The 15,961-nt window shown below is 55.0% G+C and overlaps 1 protein-coding gene across 1 annotated transcript in view; it reads right to left on the bottom strand.

Moving 5' to 3' along the window:
• SDK1 (sidekick cell adhesion molecule 1) overlaps positions 1–15,961 on the bottom strand; it is a 370,727-nt gene that overhangs the window by 148,932 nt on the left and 205,834 nt on the right. The window lies entirely within an intron of this gene.

The following is a 15,961-nucleotide window of genomic DNA, read 5'->3' as shown; positions in this document are numbered from 1 at the left end:
AAATGAAGACTGATCAAACGTTTCTAGAATATGAGTTTCAATTTAAGGGTAGAGACGGGAGCCTGGAAATAAAAATAAATTTAAACCACTGCAAACGCGAAAACGTTTCATGTAGCACTTTGCACTGAGGAGACCCACAGCCGCGCTGAGCGGCTGATGAGGGCTCGGACAAATGAGGGGTGCTGGACGGCGGGGTGGCCGTGGGGTCAGGGCCATGGATGCAGCAGAGCCAGCAAATTAACTCTGTAAAAGTCTACACACTGATCACGTGGATGTGAGGCCGAGTTGGTCTCCATGAAGGGACTGGGGGCTGGTTATCAGACTGGAGGACATGTCACCGTACAGACACGGTCACGATGGGATGAAGGACGAGGGCTGAATGCCAATCACATCAGCAGCCTGCCTGTCACCTGTGAAAGTCGCTGGTGAGGAGAAATGGCTCGAGAAGCCGCTATCTGAAATAGCTCCGCGGCGGGAGGGGGAGCAGTGGCGGGTGTGACGAGGTCGCTGAGCTCGGCACTAATGTGGCATTGATCACTGCTCAGCCGCAGCACAGAAGAGGAGCCGTGCTCAGCACTTGCTCCTGCCCCGGAGGACGGTCCCCGGCTGGCCAGCTGACCCGAGGAACTGTGCACGAGACCAAGCAGCACCAAGGCCAAGTTACAGCCCCTCAGGGACACCCGGGCCAGGACGCGGGGTGCCGCTGGTCTGGCAGGGATTCAGCCACGGCGATGGAAAGATGGGTCCTCTACTGTGACCCCTATGGAACAGGAACTGTCTTTGCACCCCACTTTTAGCAACACCCGTATTATGCCCCGTGGGTCCATGGGCGAGATGAGCGGCTGGCTGAACTCGGGGCTGGTCCACGTCAGTCTGTTCTCAGACCTGGGCCTCGCCACCCACTCCTGGGCTCCTCCCGGCCACACGAGAGCCGCATGTGACCCGAGTAGAAGAAGCAGGTGAAGAGCTGATGGAAATGTCACAGTTCCCAAAGGGGTTGCTGCCGAGGTGACCTTGGTGTAGAGGAACTAGCTCCGCCAGAGCCCAGCCTGGGCACTGTCTATGGGACCGCGAGCCTGGCAGCACCTTCCAGCAGCAGGGACGGCGCTCATCAGAGAGCTGCGGGGCTCCCGCCTTCGCAGAGACGGTTTCAAATGCAGTCCGAGTCGCATGAGCACACGGGCTAAAAGGAAAGTGCAGAGAGGCTTGGAATGAAATGCGCACCGCCCGCCTCCGTGCACCTCTGGTTTGTCAACTGGCAACTTCAGTCTGGAGGGACCTGAACCCCCGGGTGCAGAACCCTTTCCCCGGGCCATTCGTACTCACTGGAGGGTGTCCCCACCTGCCTGTTCATTTTGGATACTACTCTGCACACAGCAGAGGGGCAGGAAGCAGCTCCATCCCACACTATAATTATGCCTGGTTTTAGCTCTAAGTCAAAACTAGCCCCTCTGTGACCTCGTCACAGCAGGTGCCCTCATGCTGAGACCTTCTCCCCAGCCACCTCCCTCCATCCGAGAGCTGCTTTCTCTACACAGGTTTCCTCTCTGGCTCGCCGATGGTGTCTCCCTCCCTCTGCCTCCTTTACTGTTCTGGAGGTTTTGCTTTTCTGAGTGAGCCGAGATCACGGGTGTGCGTTCTCAACCTGCCTCCCCGACTCTCCGCAGTCTGCTCCCACATTCCCTTCGTGGAAGAAAGAGGTGCGGAAGAATCCGGGGGAACTCTTAAACGAAGAAAACCAGCTCTTTATTTCTGCTGCTCCCGTAGAATTTACGATATGATGAGTACTCAACAAATCTCCATGATTGCTTATTTTTTCTCTGCAGTAATGAGTTCCTACTACCTCCAGCAGAAATATTACTCTCTCCCTCAATGTTCTACATTAAAAACAGTTCTAAAATTCCAAATGTCAATGTGTTGAGAATTATGTCCAAGGAGGAGGAAAAGAAAATGGGGCGAGGGATGGGGACTGTGTTTACCCAGCACCACACAGCACTAGACAAATGTCACCCCATTTAATCTAACCAGGCGCTGAGATATCTATTATTGTCTAAGCAAACTGAGGCCCAGCGTCACATGACTTCAAATGGTGAGAAGGGTTTAAATAGAGGAATGTCTTCATTCACAGTCCGTCATCTTTCTTTCCCATCATGGTGTTTCTTCCTCATCAAAACGTGGCCTGTGCTCAGTTACCCAGAAACGAGATGAACCAGAACACGCTTCCCGCAAGCGTCTCCTAAACTGAGAACCGACGGCTTTTCCACCAAACGTTTCCCAGGCTGGTTTGGGGTGGGTGGGGTGAAGACATCCAATCAGCAGAGAGGCCTGCGGAGCTCAGCAGCACCCGGCACAGGCAGCTTCCCAGGTGGGGGGCAAAGGCACCCTCAAGCCCTCGCTGCAGCCGTGAGAATGACCCCGGCGGAGGAACGTGGCCGAATCCTCCTCAGGTCCCCCACACCCACCGCGTAACGGGTGATGCGGCCGGGCAGGAGAATTTGTCCAGGTTGCACTTAATTGAAAATAAAGGCTCGAAGTCCACTTGGAAGCGAGTGGATAAACGGAGGGAGAACACCCCTTCGCTGCGGTCAGGCACCGCCCTAGGTGGACAGCACGTGCAACAGTGGTGACCGGAGAGGTAGGGACACAGGAGGGGCGGGAGGTGATGGGCCAAGACCTGTGGGAAGTGAGGAAGGAGGGGGCCTCGTGGCTCTGGGACACAGCTCTGCGGTGGGGCTCGAGGGCGCAGGCAGGACCGGTGTGTGTCGCGGGAGGCACATTCTTCCACAGGGAACTAGGAGAGGCTGAGCCAGCTCCTCCAGACAGGTGGGCATTCACGACAGACAAGGACGAAAAGCATTTTAAAAACAGAAACGCAGGAAGGTGGACACTGGTGTGGCTCGTTTGGAAATCTGCACGCAGTTCCTGCTGGTGGGGGGACCCAGGAGTGGGCATGGCCACAGAGGAGACTGTGGGGTGGGCGGGCCCTGAGCGCTCGCACCTGCTCAGTAAGGAACTCGGAGGCGGCTGTGATCAGGCCTCGAACTGCCTCAGCGGGTCAACCCGAGGGAGGCTCGAGACCGAGGGGCCAGACAGGAGCCGGCCACAGAACTTGGGGAAGGTGAAGACAGGGGAGGGGTGGGAGGAACCGGGAGTCTGGGGCTGGGTCTGTGGCAGACTCTCCCCCGGGTTCCTAGCTTCAGTGGTTGGGTGGACGACGGAGCTACTCACAAGGGTGAAGACTTAGGAGCAACAGTGGAGTTGGGGGGAGGGTGTGGATGTCAGGGTGGAGGAGAGGGGAGCCCACGGTCCCGATGTGCCGCGGGGATCTCGTGAGCAGGCGCAGGCCGCTGGCTGGGCCGCGGGGTAGGAGTGGTGGCTGCAGCTCCAGGGCCCAGCAGGACCACTCTGAGCAGGAGGGAGGAGGACAGCCCTGGGACACAGCCCCAGCCAGCACGGACTCCCAAGGCAGGCTCAGCGTCCGTCCGTAGGCCCCGCGATGACGGCGCAGACCAGGGAGGGTGGAGAGAGCTGCCGCAGGTGAAGGAAAAAGCAGCCCCTCTCCCCAGTGGGAGGACCCCCAGAGTCGGGGCCACTGCTGCTCCGTCTTCGAAGAGGACTCCGCGCTTACCTCGGGGGCCAGCTGCTGAGGACACAGAGCTGTGCACGAGTACACGTCCTGACCTTCCCCACGGACGCCCGCCCTGGACCGCAGAACAGGGGGAACGGAGCAGAACTCAGCTCGCCCTTTTGTTCGGTTCCGCAGCTCAGTTTCTGCAAACAGGCTGGCCGTGGCCTTTCTCAACCTGCTTTCTGACGGTAAAAAGTGCCGTTTGATCGGCCAGTCTGTTGTGATTCCTGACCTTCTCCCAGGCGTAGCCAGGTACTGCTGCTCTGTTGGGGGACGGGCGGGCAGAGCTCTGAGACACTTCACTGAGAGAAAACCTGTGCTGCTTCTTATCATTCCTTGGCAGCCCCCCAAGGCTGTGGTCTTCCTCTGCACCGTTGAACAGCTGGGGAGAGGGACTGGGGGCCTTGCTTTACCTGCGTCTCCCGGGGCTGCTGGCCTCTTGCCACCACGGGCTGCTGTGTGTAAGCGCTCGGACCCTGTAATGCTAGCCCCCAGGGCACACAGTGTTTAAGACACTGAGATACACCCAAGTAAACACATCTCCAAGAACCCACAGCAGTTATTGCTTGCTCGTTAAAACCTGCGCCAGCGAAAGGGGTGAAGGCCGCAGATCATCCTCGGGGCTCCAAAAGGTGATTTCTCCAGGCAGAACCTGGGCCGTTTTAAGACACGCTTTATCGTGAAAATGAACATAAAGAGCACAGTCCCTCTCCCGACTGGAAAGACCTTGCTCCCTAAACAGAAAGCTCCTCCTGTCTTTTGCTCTCCCCAAGCTCGCTGTTTAGTTTCTACCCCCAGCCCTGAGCAGACGGAGTGGCACCCCCATTTCTGGGTAGGTGACCTGTCCCATGTGGGGGTGTCTAAGGAAGCAGTCCTGCTCTCTGCCGCGTGTCATCAGCCGGAGCCCATCCCTAACCCCACGGGCATGTGCGCAGGGCCGGGCCCCCTGGGACGGAGCCTCACCAAGCTCCGCTCCGAGAGCCGCACCCGCTCTGCCCAGGCCCCCTGTCTGCCCGCGAGGAGGCGCAGGGAGTGCGCGCCTGCCCCTCTCACAGCTTCATCTTGATCTCGGCCGCTCCTGGACTTTCCCATTGACAGGAGGTGACAGATAAAATAATATGACAGCTTGACAAACAGTCCGGCCGCTTCTTTTCTTCTCGTTTGTAACGCATTTGAAAACTCGCACATTTGGAAATGAATGGCACGCAACAAAGAATGTATTTTCATTGGCTTTTTACTGGGCAGAGAAAAATGAATGTGATAAAAGGCAACTCCACCGTGGGCTGATTTATTTATTTTAGGATGAGCACAAACTGTTAACCATAAAACAAGTGTGGGTCCAGGACCACGTGATCGGGCGATGAAGTGATCCCAATGCTGGATTCAGGGGGCAGCAGCAGACAACCTGCTTGGTTTAAATGTGCAAACGCAGGCTCTGCTCTTAAACAGTGAGAGCCGGGGGCGAGACGGGGCCTGGCGGCAGGCTGGGTGGGTCAGGGTAAGAGGGACTCGTCACCAGGTCAGGTCCATTTTCCGGATGGCGTTCTAAAATTCCCGAGGATGGAACGGGCAGTCATGCCACTGTTAGCACCAATAAACAATGCCCTTGAATAATTTTTCCAGACATGAACATCTGGGCGTGGAGCCCAACCCACTGGGCAAGTGGTGCCCATCTGAGGCCCTTGGCAACGACAGCGGGAAACTGCGGGGAGCCTGGCGGGGCCTCAGCAACCGTGGTCCTCCTCACCCCACGCCGAGGCGCCGCGGCACAAGTCCTTCGCAAAGGTCAGAAGACAATACTTAGAGGAGGCTGTGTAGGAAGAACAGCGCCGCCTCAGCGGACTGGGCGGGGGATCCCAACCACACCTGGTCTTCTTTAATGGCCGGAAAGCCATCATTTTGAGGACACAGGCTGCACGGACCCAGTGACCTCTGTCTCTGGGGCCAGAGGGCTCCGTGACAAGGCCCACGACCTTCCCCCGGGCTCTTTTCCCATCTGGCTTAGCACGTGCTGTGCTTGATTGTTGTCACGTCCGTCTCCCGAGAACACAAGGCTGAGCCCAGGCCTCACGTCATTCTGTTGGGCCAGGCCCCAGGGCCCCGGGCAGTGACTGAGGCTCAGGCAGGGGCTTGTGAACACCTGCCTGGTGAGCACAGAGTGGAGGTCCTGGGACGTGTCTTTCCTCTCTGGGTCTACAGGAGTCCTCCGTGGGCACACGTCACAGAGCTCAGCAGTCACCCCCTAGAGTGTGGGGCAGTCTCTTCGAGACTGTGCAGGCAGAGCCTGCCCAGGTGGCCATGGCCAAGCAGTGCCCCCTCCAGTGTTCTGTCCACACTTCTGTGGCAGCTGACCACGTGGCACTCTGACCATCCTGGGCTGGACCACTGTTTCCATTCCTCTCTCCACCTGCGCTGCTGCCCTGCACCCCACCCGTCCAGCCAGGCCAGGGACAGTCACCTCCTCCACAAAGCCTCCCTGGCCCTCGGTTACGATGACTTCCCTCTTTGTATGGGTGCTATGCCTCTTTTTTTAACTGTGGTTAAATACACAGAACATCAAATTTGCCCTTTTAAGTGTGTAGTTCTGTGGCGTTAACTCACATTGTTGTGTAACCATCACCACCATCCATCCACAGAACTTGTCATCTTCCCAGACTGAGACTGTCGCTGTTAAACAACAACTCCCCCGGCCCCTGGCACCCACCATCTACCTTCTGTCTCCAAGAATCTTACTCCACGTACCTCATACGTGCAGTCCTCCTGTGACTGGTTTATTTTACTTAGTTCCATCCCTGTCATTACATGTTGAGATTGCACTCCTTGAAGCTGCACAACATTCTCTGCAGGGATACACTGCCCGCCCTGTGCCCTCGCCCGCTGACGGACACGTGGCTCGTGAACAATGCCGCCATGACCGTGGGTGGACGGACAGGTGTTCAGGTCTCTGCTCTCACTTTTTTTTTTTCCTTTATTGATTTTTAGTGAGAGAGGAAGGGAGAGGGAGAGACAGAAACATCGATGAGAGAACATCGACTGGCTGCCTTCTGCACGCCCCCCACAGGGGATCAGGCCCACAACCTGGGCATGTGTCCTGACCAGGAATCAAACCAGCGACCTCCCGCTGCATGGGTGGACACCCAACCGCTGAGCCACACCGGCCGGGCTGCTCTCACTTCTTTTGGGTCTACACCCAGAAGTGGAATTGCTGAGTCAAATGGTAATTTTATGTTCAATTTTTTGAGGAGTCACTATACCATTTTTCAGTGATTATACCATTATACATTCACAGGAGTAAAGAAAAAGAGTTTTAATTTCTCCATATCCTCACCAACACTCGTCATTTTGTGTGTTTTTAAAATAGCCATCCCAGTGTGAAATGGTACCTCATTTGATTTGCATTTCCCTGAGGATTAGTGAAGCTGAGAATCGTTCCATGTGCTTATTGGCCATTTGTGTATCATCTTTGGAGAAATGTCTATTCAGGTACTTTGCTCAGTTTTTAAATCAGGTTTTTTTTTTGGTTGTTGAGTTGTAGAAGTTCTTTATATATTCTAGATATTTATGCTTTGTCAGATGTGTGATTTGCAAACATTTACCCCAAAAGGCGGGACCCTTTTCACTCTGTGGGTGGTCTTTTCACTCTGTGGGAGGTCTTTTCACTCTGTGGGAGGTCTTTTCACTCTGTGGGTGGTCTTTTCACTCTGTGGATGGTTTTTCCGCTCTGTGGGTTGTCTTTTCCACTCTGTGGGTGGTCTTCTTATTCTGTGGGTGGTCTTTTCACTCTGTGGAAGGTCTTTTCACTCTGTGGGAGCCTCTTTACTCTGTGGGTGGTCTTTTCCACTCTGTGGGTGGTCTTCTTACTCTGTGGGTGGTCTTTTCACTCTGTGGAAGGTCTTTTCACTCTGTGGGAGCCTCTTTACTCTGTGGGTTGTTTTTTCCACTCTGTGGGTGGTCTTCTTACTCTGTGGGTGGTCTTTTCACTCTGTGGGAGCATTTTCACTCTGTGGGTGGACTTTTCACTCTGTGGATGGTCTTTCTGCTCTGTGGGTTATCTTTTCCACTCTGTGGGTGGTCTTCTTACTCTGTGGGTGGTCTTTTCACTCTGTGGGAGCATTTTCACTCTGTGGGAGCCTTTTCACTATGTGGGTGGTCTTTTCACTCTGTGGATGGTTTTTTCACTCTGTGGGTGATCTTTTTACTCTGTGGGAGCCTCTTCACTCCATGGGTGGTCTTTTCACACCATGGGTGGTCTTTTCACTCTGTGGGTGATCTTTTTCCTTTGTGGGAGCCTTTTCACTCATGGGTGGTATCCTTTGATGCACAACAGTTTTTTTTTTATCCTCACCTGAGGACATTTTTCCATTTTTTGTTCAGATAGAGCGGGAAGGAGAGAGAGAGAGAGGGGGAGAGAGAGAGAGAGAGAGAGAGAGAGAGAGAGAGAGAGAGAGAAACATCGACGTGAAAGGGACACATTGAGTGGCTGCCACCCGCACGACCAACCAGGGCCGAGGACAAACCGCAACCGAGGTACATGCCCTTAGCGGGTACTGAACTGGACCGCAGGCTGATGCTCTAACTGCTGAGCCAAATCAGCCAGGGCAAAATTCTTTTTTTTTTTTTTTGGTACGTGCCCCTAGCGGGAACCGAACCCGGGACTCTGGTCCGCAGGCCGACGCTCCAACTGCTGAGCCAAACCGGCCAGGGCCCACAACAGTTTTAATTCTGACAAATCCAGTTCGTCAGTTTTTCCTTTTGTTGCTGTACTTTTGGCACCGTACCAAAGAAGTCACTACCAATCCAGTGCCTTGAAGCTTCCCCTGTTTCCCTCTGAGTTGTACAGTCCTAGGCCTTAGGTTTCGGTCTCTGATCCACCGTGACCGTGGTCTGCGGTACGTGGCACAAGGTGTGCGGTGCAGCCTCTCCCCCACAGGACGTGCTGGCAGGGGTGCCCGTGCCCTGGCCAGAGTCTGCACCCAGGGCTCACTCACACCCGGGCTTTCTGCAGGTGCAGCCAGTCCCGCGCTGGGTCATCTGGCAGGGTGCGGCTGGCCTACAGAATGAGGTGGATAACAGGACGGAATACCAGTCCGGGACTGTCCCTGAGAGATGTTCCCCACCAGTCACGCACGGGGCTGATGAGCAAACACTCCGGTGGGCAGCACTGAAGTGGCCTCTGCACAGCCCCAGGCCCTCTGGGGGACTGAGGGCAGGTGCCCACTGGGTGGGCCGCTGCTGCACCTTGTTCCGGCGTCTTTCCCTCCTGCCTCCTTTACGTGTACTTCCCAGGGTCACCTCTAAATAAACGACATCTCCTCACTGGGCTCACGGGGGGCAGGGAGACAGGAGCCCATCTCTTTCAGACAAGGGCACTGAGCACCACATATCTGTCCCACCATCAACTCTTTGAAGGCAGGTGATACTTAAAAACTCTCAGATGCTGAGGAGCCTCTGGCAAACAGTAAGTGCCTAATAGATGCCTGACAGATCGAATGACTCTAAGTTGAATTTCCTAAAAAGATACCAACATGTCTTCCCCAGGTAAGACATCCACAGCTGAGTCTCCAGAGGAGCACGGCTCTGCTCTTGGGACATGTATGTGACTCTTTGCCGGTGTAAACCCTGCTGAAATCGGATTTTCTTTACACAGCATGGGGTCCACAGACAGACTCTGTAACTAAAAAAGTGCCTTTAAAACATGAAACACCTAAAACCAAGAAGAAAGAAATTCAATCTCGAGTCCCCGGAGCAAACAGAGAATCGCCGTAGCAAACGCTCGGTGCGCCGGAGAGAGAACGAGGAAGGGGGAGACGAGAGAGGGTCACAGGCTGTTGGCAGAACATATCTTTTGAAACCATAACCGTGCCGTCCTCCTGAAGATACAATAGAGATCTAAGAAAACCAGGCTAAAATGAAGTTGTTTTCTCTGGCTATCGACTCCACTGTTCAACTTACAGACAAGAAATTGTGGCAACCGAGGGGCAGGGCCGAGCCCGAGCCTCGTGGTGGAGACGCCGCCGGGGACGCCGCTGCTTGGGGTGCCCCAGGGCCGCTCTTTGAGGCCTGCTCGGTTGGGACCGCGTCCAGTGGAAAGCCGTGTGTTCTACACCCTCCCCAGCTGCGTGAAAATGCAAAGAGCTGAGGGGCCAGTATTTCAAGAACCAGGTTCCTCAAGGTTTCGGTTCCTCACCAGAGGGGGCGCCCCGTGGGCCAACAGATGACCCTCTTTCCATTTCACACCAGGCGACATCTCAGATAATACCAGAGCTTCTCCAAAGAGAAAGGCAAAACCAAATGGACCTCTCATTTACATAGCGTTTCAGGTGAACTAAAGTGCCGAAAGGGGGTTGTACCCAGACCAGAACAAACAGCCCACCAGTCACATGGCATTTTCTTATGAATTCCTACCTGAAACCCTTAAACGCAATTGTTCATGCAAATATACGGACAGACACTTCCTCCAGCATGTAGGTGATTGATTTCTTGTTAGCCATGTCTCAGAGAGGGCACGCTCTGGGACCGCAAGTCTGGAGGATTCGTACCCACCTCCGTGACGCACTGTGGGCATGGGGTGTTCCAAAACAATGAATAGCAAGTGAGCAGCTTGATGGGCAACCGGGTCCTTCAACCATGTCCCTTCCAAAGTCATCCAGGAGTACAGCACGCTCTGTCTGCAGACACCAGAGCAAGGAGCCCGCTCTCCACAGGACGGAGCAGGGCCGTGAGCTCACTTCTGAGCCGTGCTCGCGACTGGACACCAGGGCCGGGCTCAGCCTGAGCGGAGAGCCTGACCCTGAGGGTCAGCACACCCAGCTGCAGAACAGTGCACACCCTATCTGAGCACACAGGGACAGCCCATCTGAGCACACGGGGACACCCTACCTGAGCGCACACAGGGACACCCCAGCTGCAGAACAGTGCACACCCCACCTGAGCACACAGCGACACCCCACCTGAGTGCACAGGGACACCCCATCTGAGTGCACAGGCCTCACCCCATCTGAGTGCACAGGCCTCACCCCATCTGAGTGCACAGGCCTCGCCCCATCTGAGTGCACAGGCCTCGCCCCATCTGAGCGCACAGGGACACCCCATCTGAGCGCACAGGCCTCACTGGGGTGGGGGTCTTAGCTTTTCCTTGGTCTCTCTCTTCCACTAAGGCGCATACTTTCTCCGGCCCATCCTTGGGAACTCGGTGGGTCACTGTCCTTGGTGCGGAGAACAGCAAACGAGACCACAGAAGGAGCAGGGCACACGGCCGCGTTGAGAGTGAAGAATGAGACTATAACTCCTGTTTTCCCACCTCTTTGCTTTTTGTTGCAAGTTGCTACAAGAGAATTACCCCGGGGGTCACAGCAGAGGTACAAACAAATCGGGAAATCTGAAGAGAAGAAAACATTTCTCCTGTCTGCCCTGGCTCCCTCTAAATGAAGACAGTCAGCCCCACAGAGCAAGAATGAGTCCTCAGCTAGAATAAGACATTTTCTGATGTGACCCAAGGTTGTCTGTTTACACCAGCTGATTCTCTACTCAACCTGCTGTGAAGCAGGCTTTTTAAAAAATGCCAACACAATCCCACTTATATTTTGGTCGAAATTCAGCACGCACGATGAGTCTCGGGTTGACGACAGAGAGGAAGAGCACAAAACGCAGAAGCTGTGGGTGTAACTTCGTGCAAACACACCAAGCTCCCTCCAGCACGCAGGTGCACACAGAGGCGGGGGGCCCGCGGGCGGGGACAGCGCCGCCCGCAGGAGGAGGCGTCTGTTCACACAGACCGGAAGGCAGGCGAATAGAGCAAAGTCCTCACCCCGGCTGTGGGGCTGTTCCAATCTATGAAGAAAGGAGCCGGTCGGGGTGGCCTGTTAACACGGGGACGTCGAGGCTGCCTTGCCAACGCGGACGGCGCACGCTGGCGACGTGAACCTGTGAACGCCAAGCCACGCACGCTCACGCCCTTGGCAGGTTACGGTGGTTTCAGAGCCGCCCGGGTGCTGGGCTCTCTGGGAGGCGGCGAGAAGAACAGAGCTGTAGGCAGTTTGTAGGAAGCCTGCAAATAACAATGGCCAATCATGACAATAGGAGGAACCTCTCCCCAAGCTTCCAGTAAGAGGGGGCGTCTATTCAGTGAAAAGTGCACCTTCGTCTCCGTTCAGCCGCTGGGACAGCCCCTCCGCAGGCAGTAAGATGCCCTCTGAGCTCACACAGAGGGGGAGAGGGGAAGGCCCAGCTGGAATGGCCTTTTTCTGGTGACCAGTGCAGGACCAGCCAGCCCATGGATGCCTGGTGGGCTCACCGAGGGACACAGGGCAGCTTCAGGAGCCGAGACTCGACCCCATGTGTCTGAATAGAAGTCAAGGATTTCTCCCAAAATTACTCCTCCAAGAGGGAGCTGCCTTGGGTTGAGTCCTAATCAAGTCTCTCAGATCATAAATGCCCTATTTCTTTATCCTGAAAATTAAGTACGGTTTGGGGAAGACACATTAGCCTAAAATAACCCCACTGGAACTTGTGGTTGGTTACATAAAGAAGTCAGTTTTCAGAAGAGGTACAGACATTTAACCGATTTAGCAGTTATCTGGGTGCAACCCCCTGCCCCCCATGGGTAAGCGCTGGTTATGGTTGTGGAAACACCTCTAGATGTCATTCCAAAGGAGACCACTGATGCGGCACCTTGACCCGCTGCAGCCAGACAGCTACGGAAAGATGAGGAGGCGCTCACACACTGATGCGGCGTGACCTCTGAGATACACAGTGAGGCAGAACGTGAGGTCTCCACAGGATGAATGGTGCGTTACTTTTGGGAAGGAAAAGCGGGGGAGGACGACAACAAAATTATACCTGCACATTTGCTGCTATTTACCTAAATAAAAACAAAGTAAAAATAGAAATAATTCAGTAAGAGAGATGTGAAAATGACTATTCTTTTACAACTAGGCTTTTCTATGAAACGGCTGTAGATGCGATCATCGGAATGACGATAAAAACACAAGCCTTAAATACATTTATAAGTGTACTTTTCATCCTCTGAGCCTGGTACAAATCTATTTGCCTCAGAGCACCTTTGCTGGTGAATTAATTCCAACCCGCTGGTTAATTAGCTTACTGACATTGATATTCTCATCGGTGGGGCACTGAAACGCTACATACAGCTTTACAGATGTTCTTAGGACCTTTTCATTTATATCTTCTAATGTGGTGCTTCTCAAACCTTGTGTGTAGGCCCAGGGGTCCCCCGAGCACCCTGTTCAGACGCGGGCCCCTTTGGAGCTGAGATTTTATGTGGAATCAGCTACTAGGTGGAGGCTGGTCATAGAACTCACACTTGTTCCAAGGAAAAGACCAGCTTCAGCTCATAGTAAGTACTCAATGCATGTGACATCTCTGCTCATCAGGGTGGAGCTGGGACCAGGTCCAGACCTCTCCTGGGAGCTGGGTAGAGGGGCAGAGCTGGGCCGTACCCCAGACCCATTGAAGCAGAACCTAGGTGTGTGTAACAGGCTTGCGAGGGGATGCGTTCACTCATTCAATCTGAAATTCCGTGCTGGGAGATCTTATTCTTCATTTGTGATTATGTTCCTCTGTTTATCAATGAGGTAAAAGAAAACACCTACAAACACTATCTCTTCGTGGACATATCTCCGTAGGAAGTAGTCTGGCTGTCGCCAGGAAGAGGCGAGGTCTTGGACAGTCACTGGGAAGAAGAGGCAGGAGGAGACTCGGGATGGATCAGGGGGTGTCTGTGCAGTGCCGACACCCCCAGAGACTCTAGAAGAAATCCAGTCTGGTGGGACTTCAGCCTTGCACACGGGAGGCAGACAGGCTGAGCCTCGGCAAGCTGAGTGTGCCGGCAAGCCAAGACAGGACTGATATGCGCAGGGAAGTAATTGGGATGTGGATCCAAGAGGTGTGGGGAGGAGAGGGGGCTAGGAGGAGGCTGATGAACTGGTGAGCAGAGACAAGTAGGTACTGACGAGGCAGTGAAGTGGGCAAAGGGCAGGAGTGGTGGGAGGAAAGGCAGACTGTGAGCAGAATTAAGGATCCCCAAGGTGGATCCCCGAGGTTATGAGAAGTAGAGCGAACACTCATTAGCAGCGTGGTAGGGGCCGGACACTGTGCAAATCACTGTGTGTTCATCGCTGCGTATACTTTCCACTGGTCCCATTCTGACACAGAAGGACACAGACTCACCAGGTGGGTTACCTGCCAACATCACAGGGCAGAGCTGGGACGCGGACTCAGGGCTTCACGGCTAGAATGTGTGCTCCCGACTACTACCCCTTCCTGACCCTAAGAAAGAGGTCGCGGTGGCCACGCCTGCAGCAGAGACGGCCACAGAGAGGAGAAGACGGAACAGCCAGCACGGTCACGTCAGACACCGAGCTCAGGCTGCTGCTCCCAGAACACGCGCTCCAGTCCCTGCCGGCGACCTTGAGGACGCTCACCAAGGTTGTGCGTTCTCTTCTCCTTCCTGGCACGGGGTGCTCGTCCTTCTCTGCCCTGCAGAGAAACCTGCGGGGAAGGCGTGGCGCTGCAGTGGGTTTGCCGTGACGTGGGAGTGGGAGAGACCTGTCACTTCCACGCAGATGCAGTCAGGCACCCGTGCGGCACCTGTGCTACTCTAGTGGCCTGAGGACTCTGTGGAGGTGGCTCATGGCACCGCGTGGCCATGACAGCGGGTCCGGCACCTGCAGTGACTGACCCTCCCCCACAGGACCTGCACACGTGTCCAGAGGAGCTCATCAGCACCAAACAGTACTATGTGAGATGCTGACGGGCCTTCTTGAAGAAGAAGATTAAAAAAATGAACAAATAAAATGGCAATAAATACACATCAACAATGGAATCTACAAATGAAATGAGCAACAGAACAGAAACAGACTCAGGGACACAGAGAACTTTTTGTGGGTTGCCAGATGGGAGGGGGGTTGGGTGCAAAAGATGAAGGGATTGGGAAGTACAAATCGGCTGTTAGACTGAGGAACCCCGAAGGGAAGGGGGAGGTGGGGCGGGAAGAGAGAAACCAAAGAACTTCTGTGCGTATGTGCATGACCGACAGACACAGACAACAGTGTGGGGAGGCAGGAGGGGGCGGGATTAGGGAGAAAGGAGTCAAGGGGGGAAAAAGGGGGACATCTGTACTACATTCAACAATAAAGGTAAGTTAAAAAAAAGTGAGTGAAGAGTAAACCCAGCTGTGGACGCTGCGGGTCTCCAGGTGTCTCTCGCAACCCACCCCTTGCTCATCCTGAGCTCACTTGCCTTCCCAGGGCCCCTCTAACCCGTCCCACCCGTCCAACTTCACTCTCCCTCCCTCCTGGGCCCTCCACACAGCGGGCTGCTTCCTCACTGCCCGCCATGCTCTGCGGCCTCCCAGCTCCTCCCCGCAGTCAACACCTCCATCCCTGCCCACCCACCGCCAGGGACCTCACAAACCACCAGCTCCGCAAACACCCTTCAAGGGCCAGATCGAATCCCTCTGACCCTTTCTTCCACATCCACACAACCTCGCGAAATACACCCCAGGAGGTCGTGCCGCACCAGCCATCCCGCTGGGAGGCATGTAGAGCAGTTCTGCTGCTTTGTCTAAGAATGACAACACGACCTCAAGATTAACCTTCAAAACGTACTTGAAAAAAGAAAAACGGGCCCTAGGGATATGTCCTACAGGTCAGGGGACAGATCTGGAACCTCCGGATGGCTGGACTCCAGGGAAGAACGGCGGGAAGGGGGACACCGAGACCAGGCGGAGCCCCGGCAGTGGAGGTTGGCGCTGCTCCTGATGAGACTGAGGCCCGCGTGCCAGGCTGGCATCGTGTCTTGAGGGGAGGGCCAGGATTTGGTGGCAAGTCTGACACTAGGACAACTAAAAGGACAAACGTGACCGAGCTACCCCCAGATCCTCGTCTGACCAAGAGCAGTGGTGTCCAGCCCATCACTGGTCTCCAGGCAGCCGCATTGTCCAGGACACTCCCATATGTCAATGTCGTGAAGGATGGGATCTGACATGTCTCCTGGCAACACGGAGAGAGGGGCAGAGGGCAGAGGGCTGGGTCCAGCCAGGCACATTGTATCTCTTCCAAAGGAGTCAGCCTCCAGGTGGCTGTTCAGCTAGTGACTTCGAGGGCGCCGTGGAGCGACCCACCTGTCCTGCACCCCAGCTCTCCGTTTGTTCCTGTGCGAACAGGGGCGGTTCCTGACCCTGAGTCACAGCTCCTGGTGTGCAGCCAGGGGCCACACCTCCCGGGTCATCGTGAAGGTTACCGGAGATGGCACAGGGGGCGCAGCCCAGCCGGTCGGTGTCTGAGGGTGATCGCTGCCATTCCCACCCCGCGA

Source organism: Molossus molossus, unplaced genomic scaffold (genome assembly GCF_014108415.1).
Source record: "Molossus molossus isolate mMolMol1 unplaced genomic scaffold, mMolMol1.p scaffold_m16_p_4, whole genome shotgun sequence".
In the NCBI taxonomy this organism is placed as follows: domain Eukaryota; kingdom Metazoa; phylum Chordata; class Mammalia; order Chiroptera; family Molossidae; genus Molossus; species Molossus molossus.
This window is presented reverse-complemented; position numbering and strand designations above follow the sequence as displayed.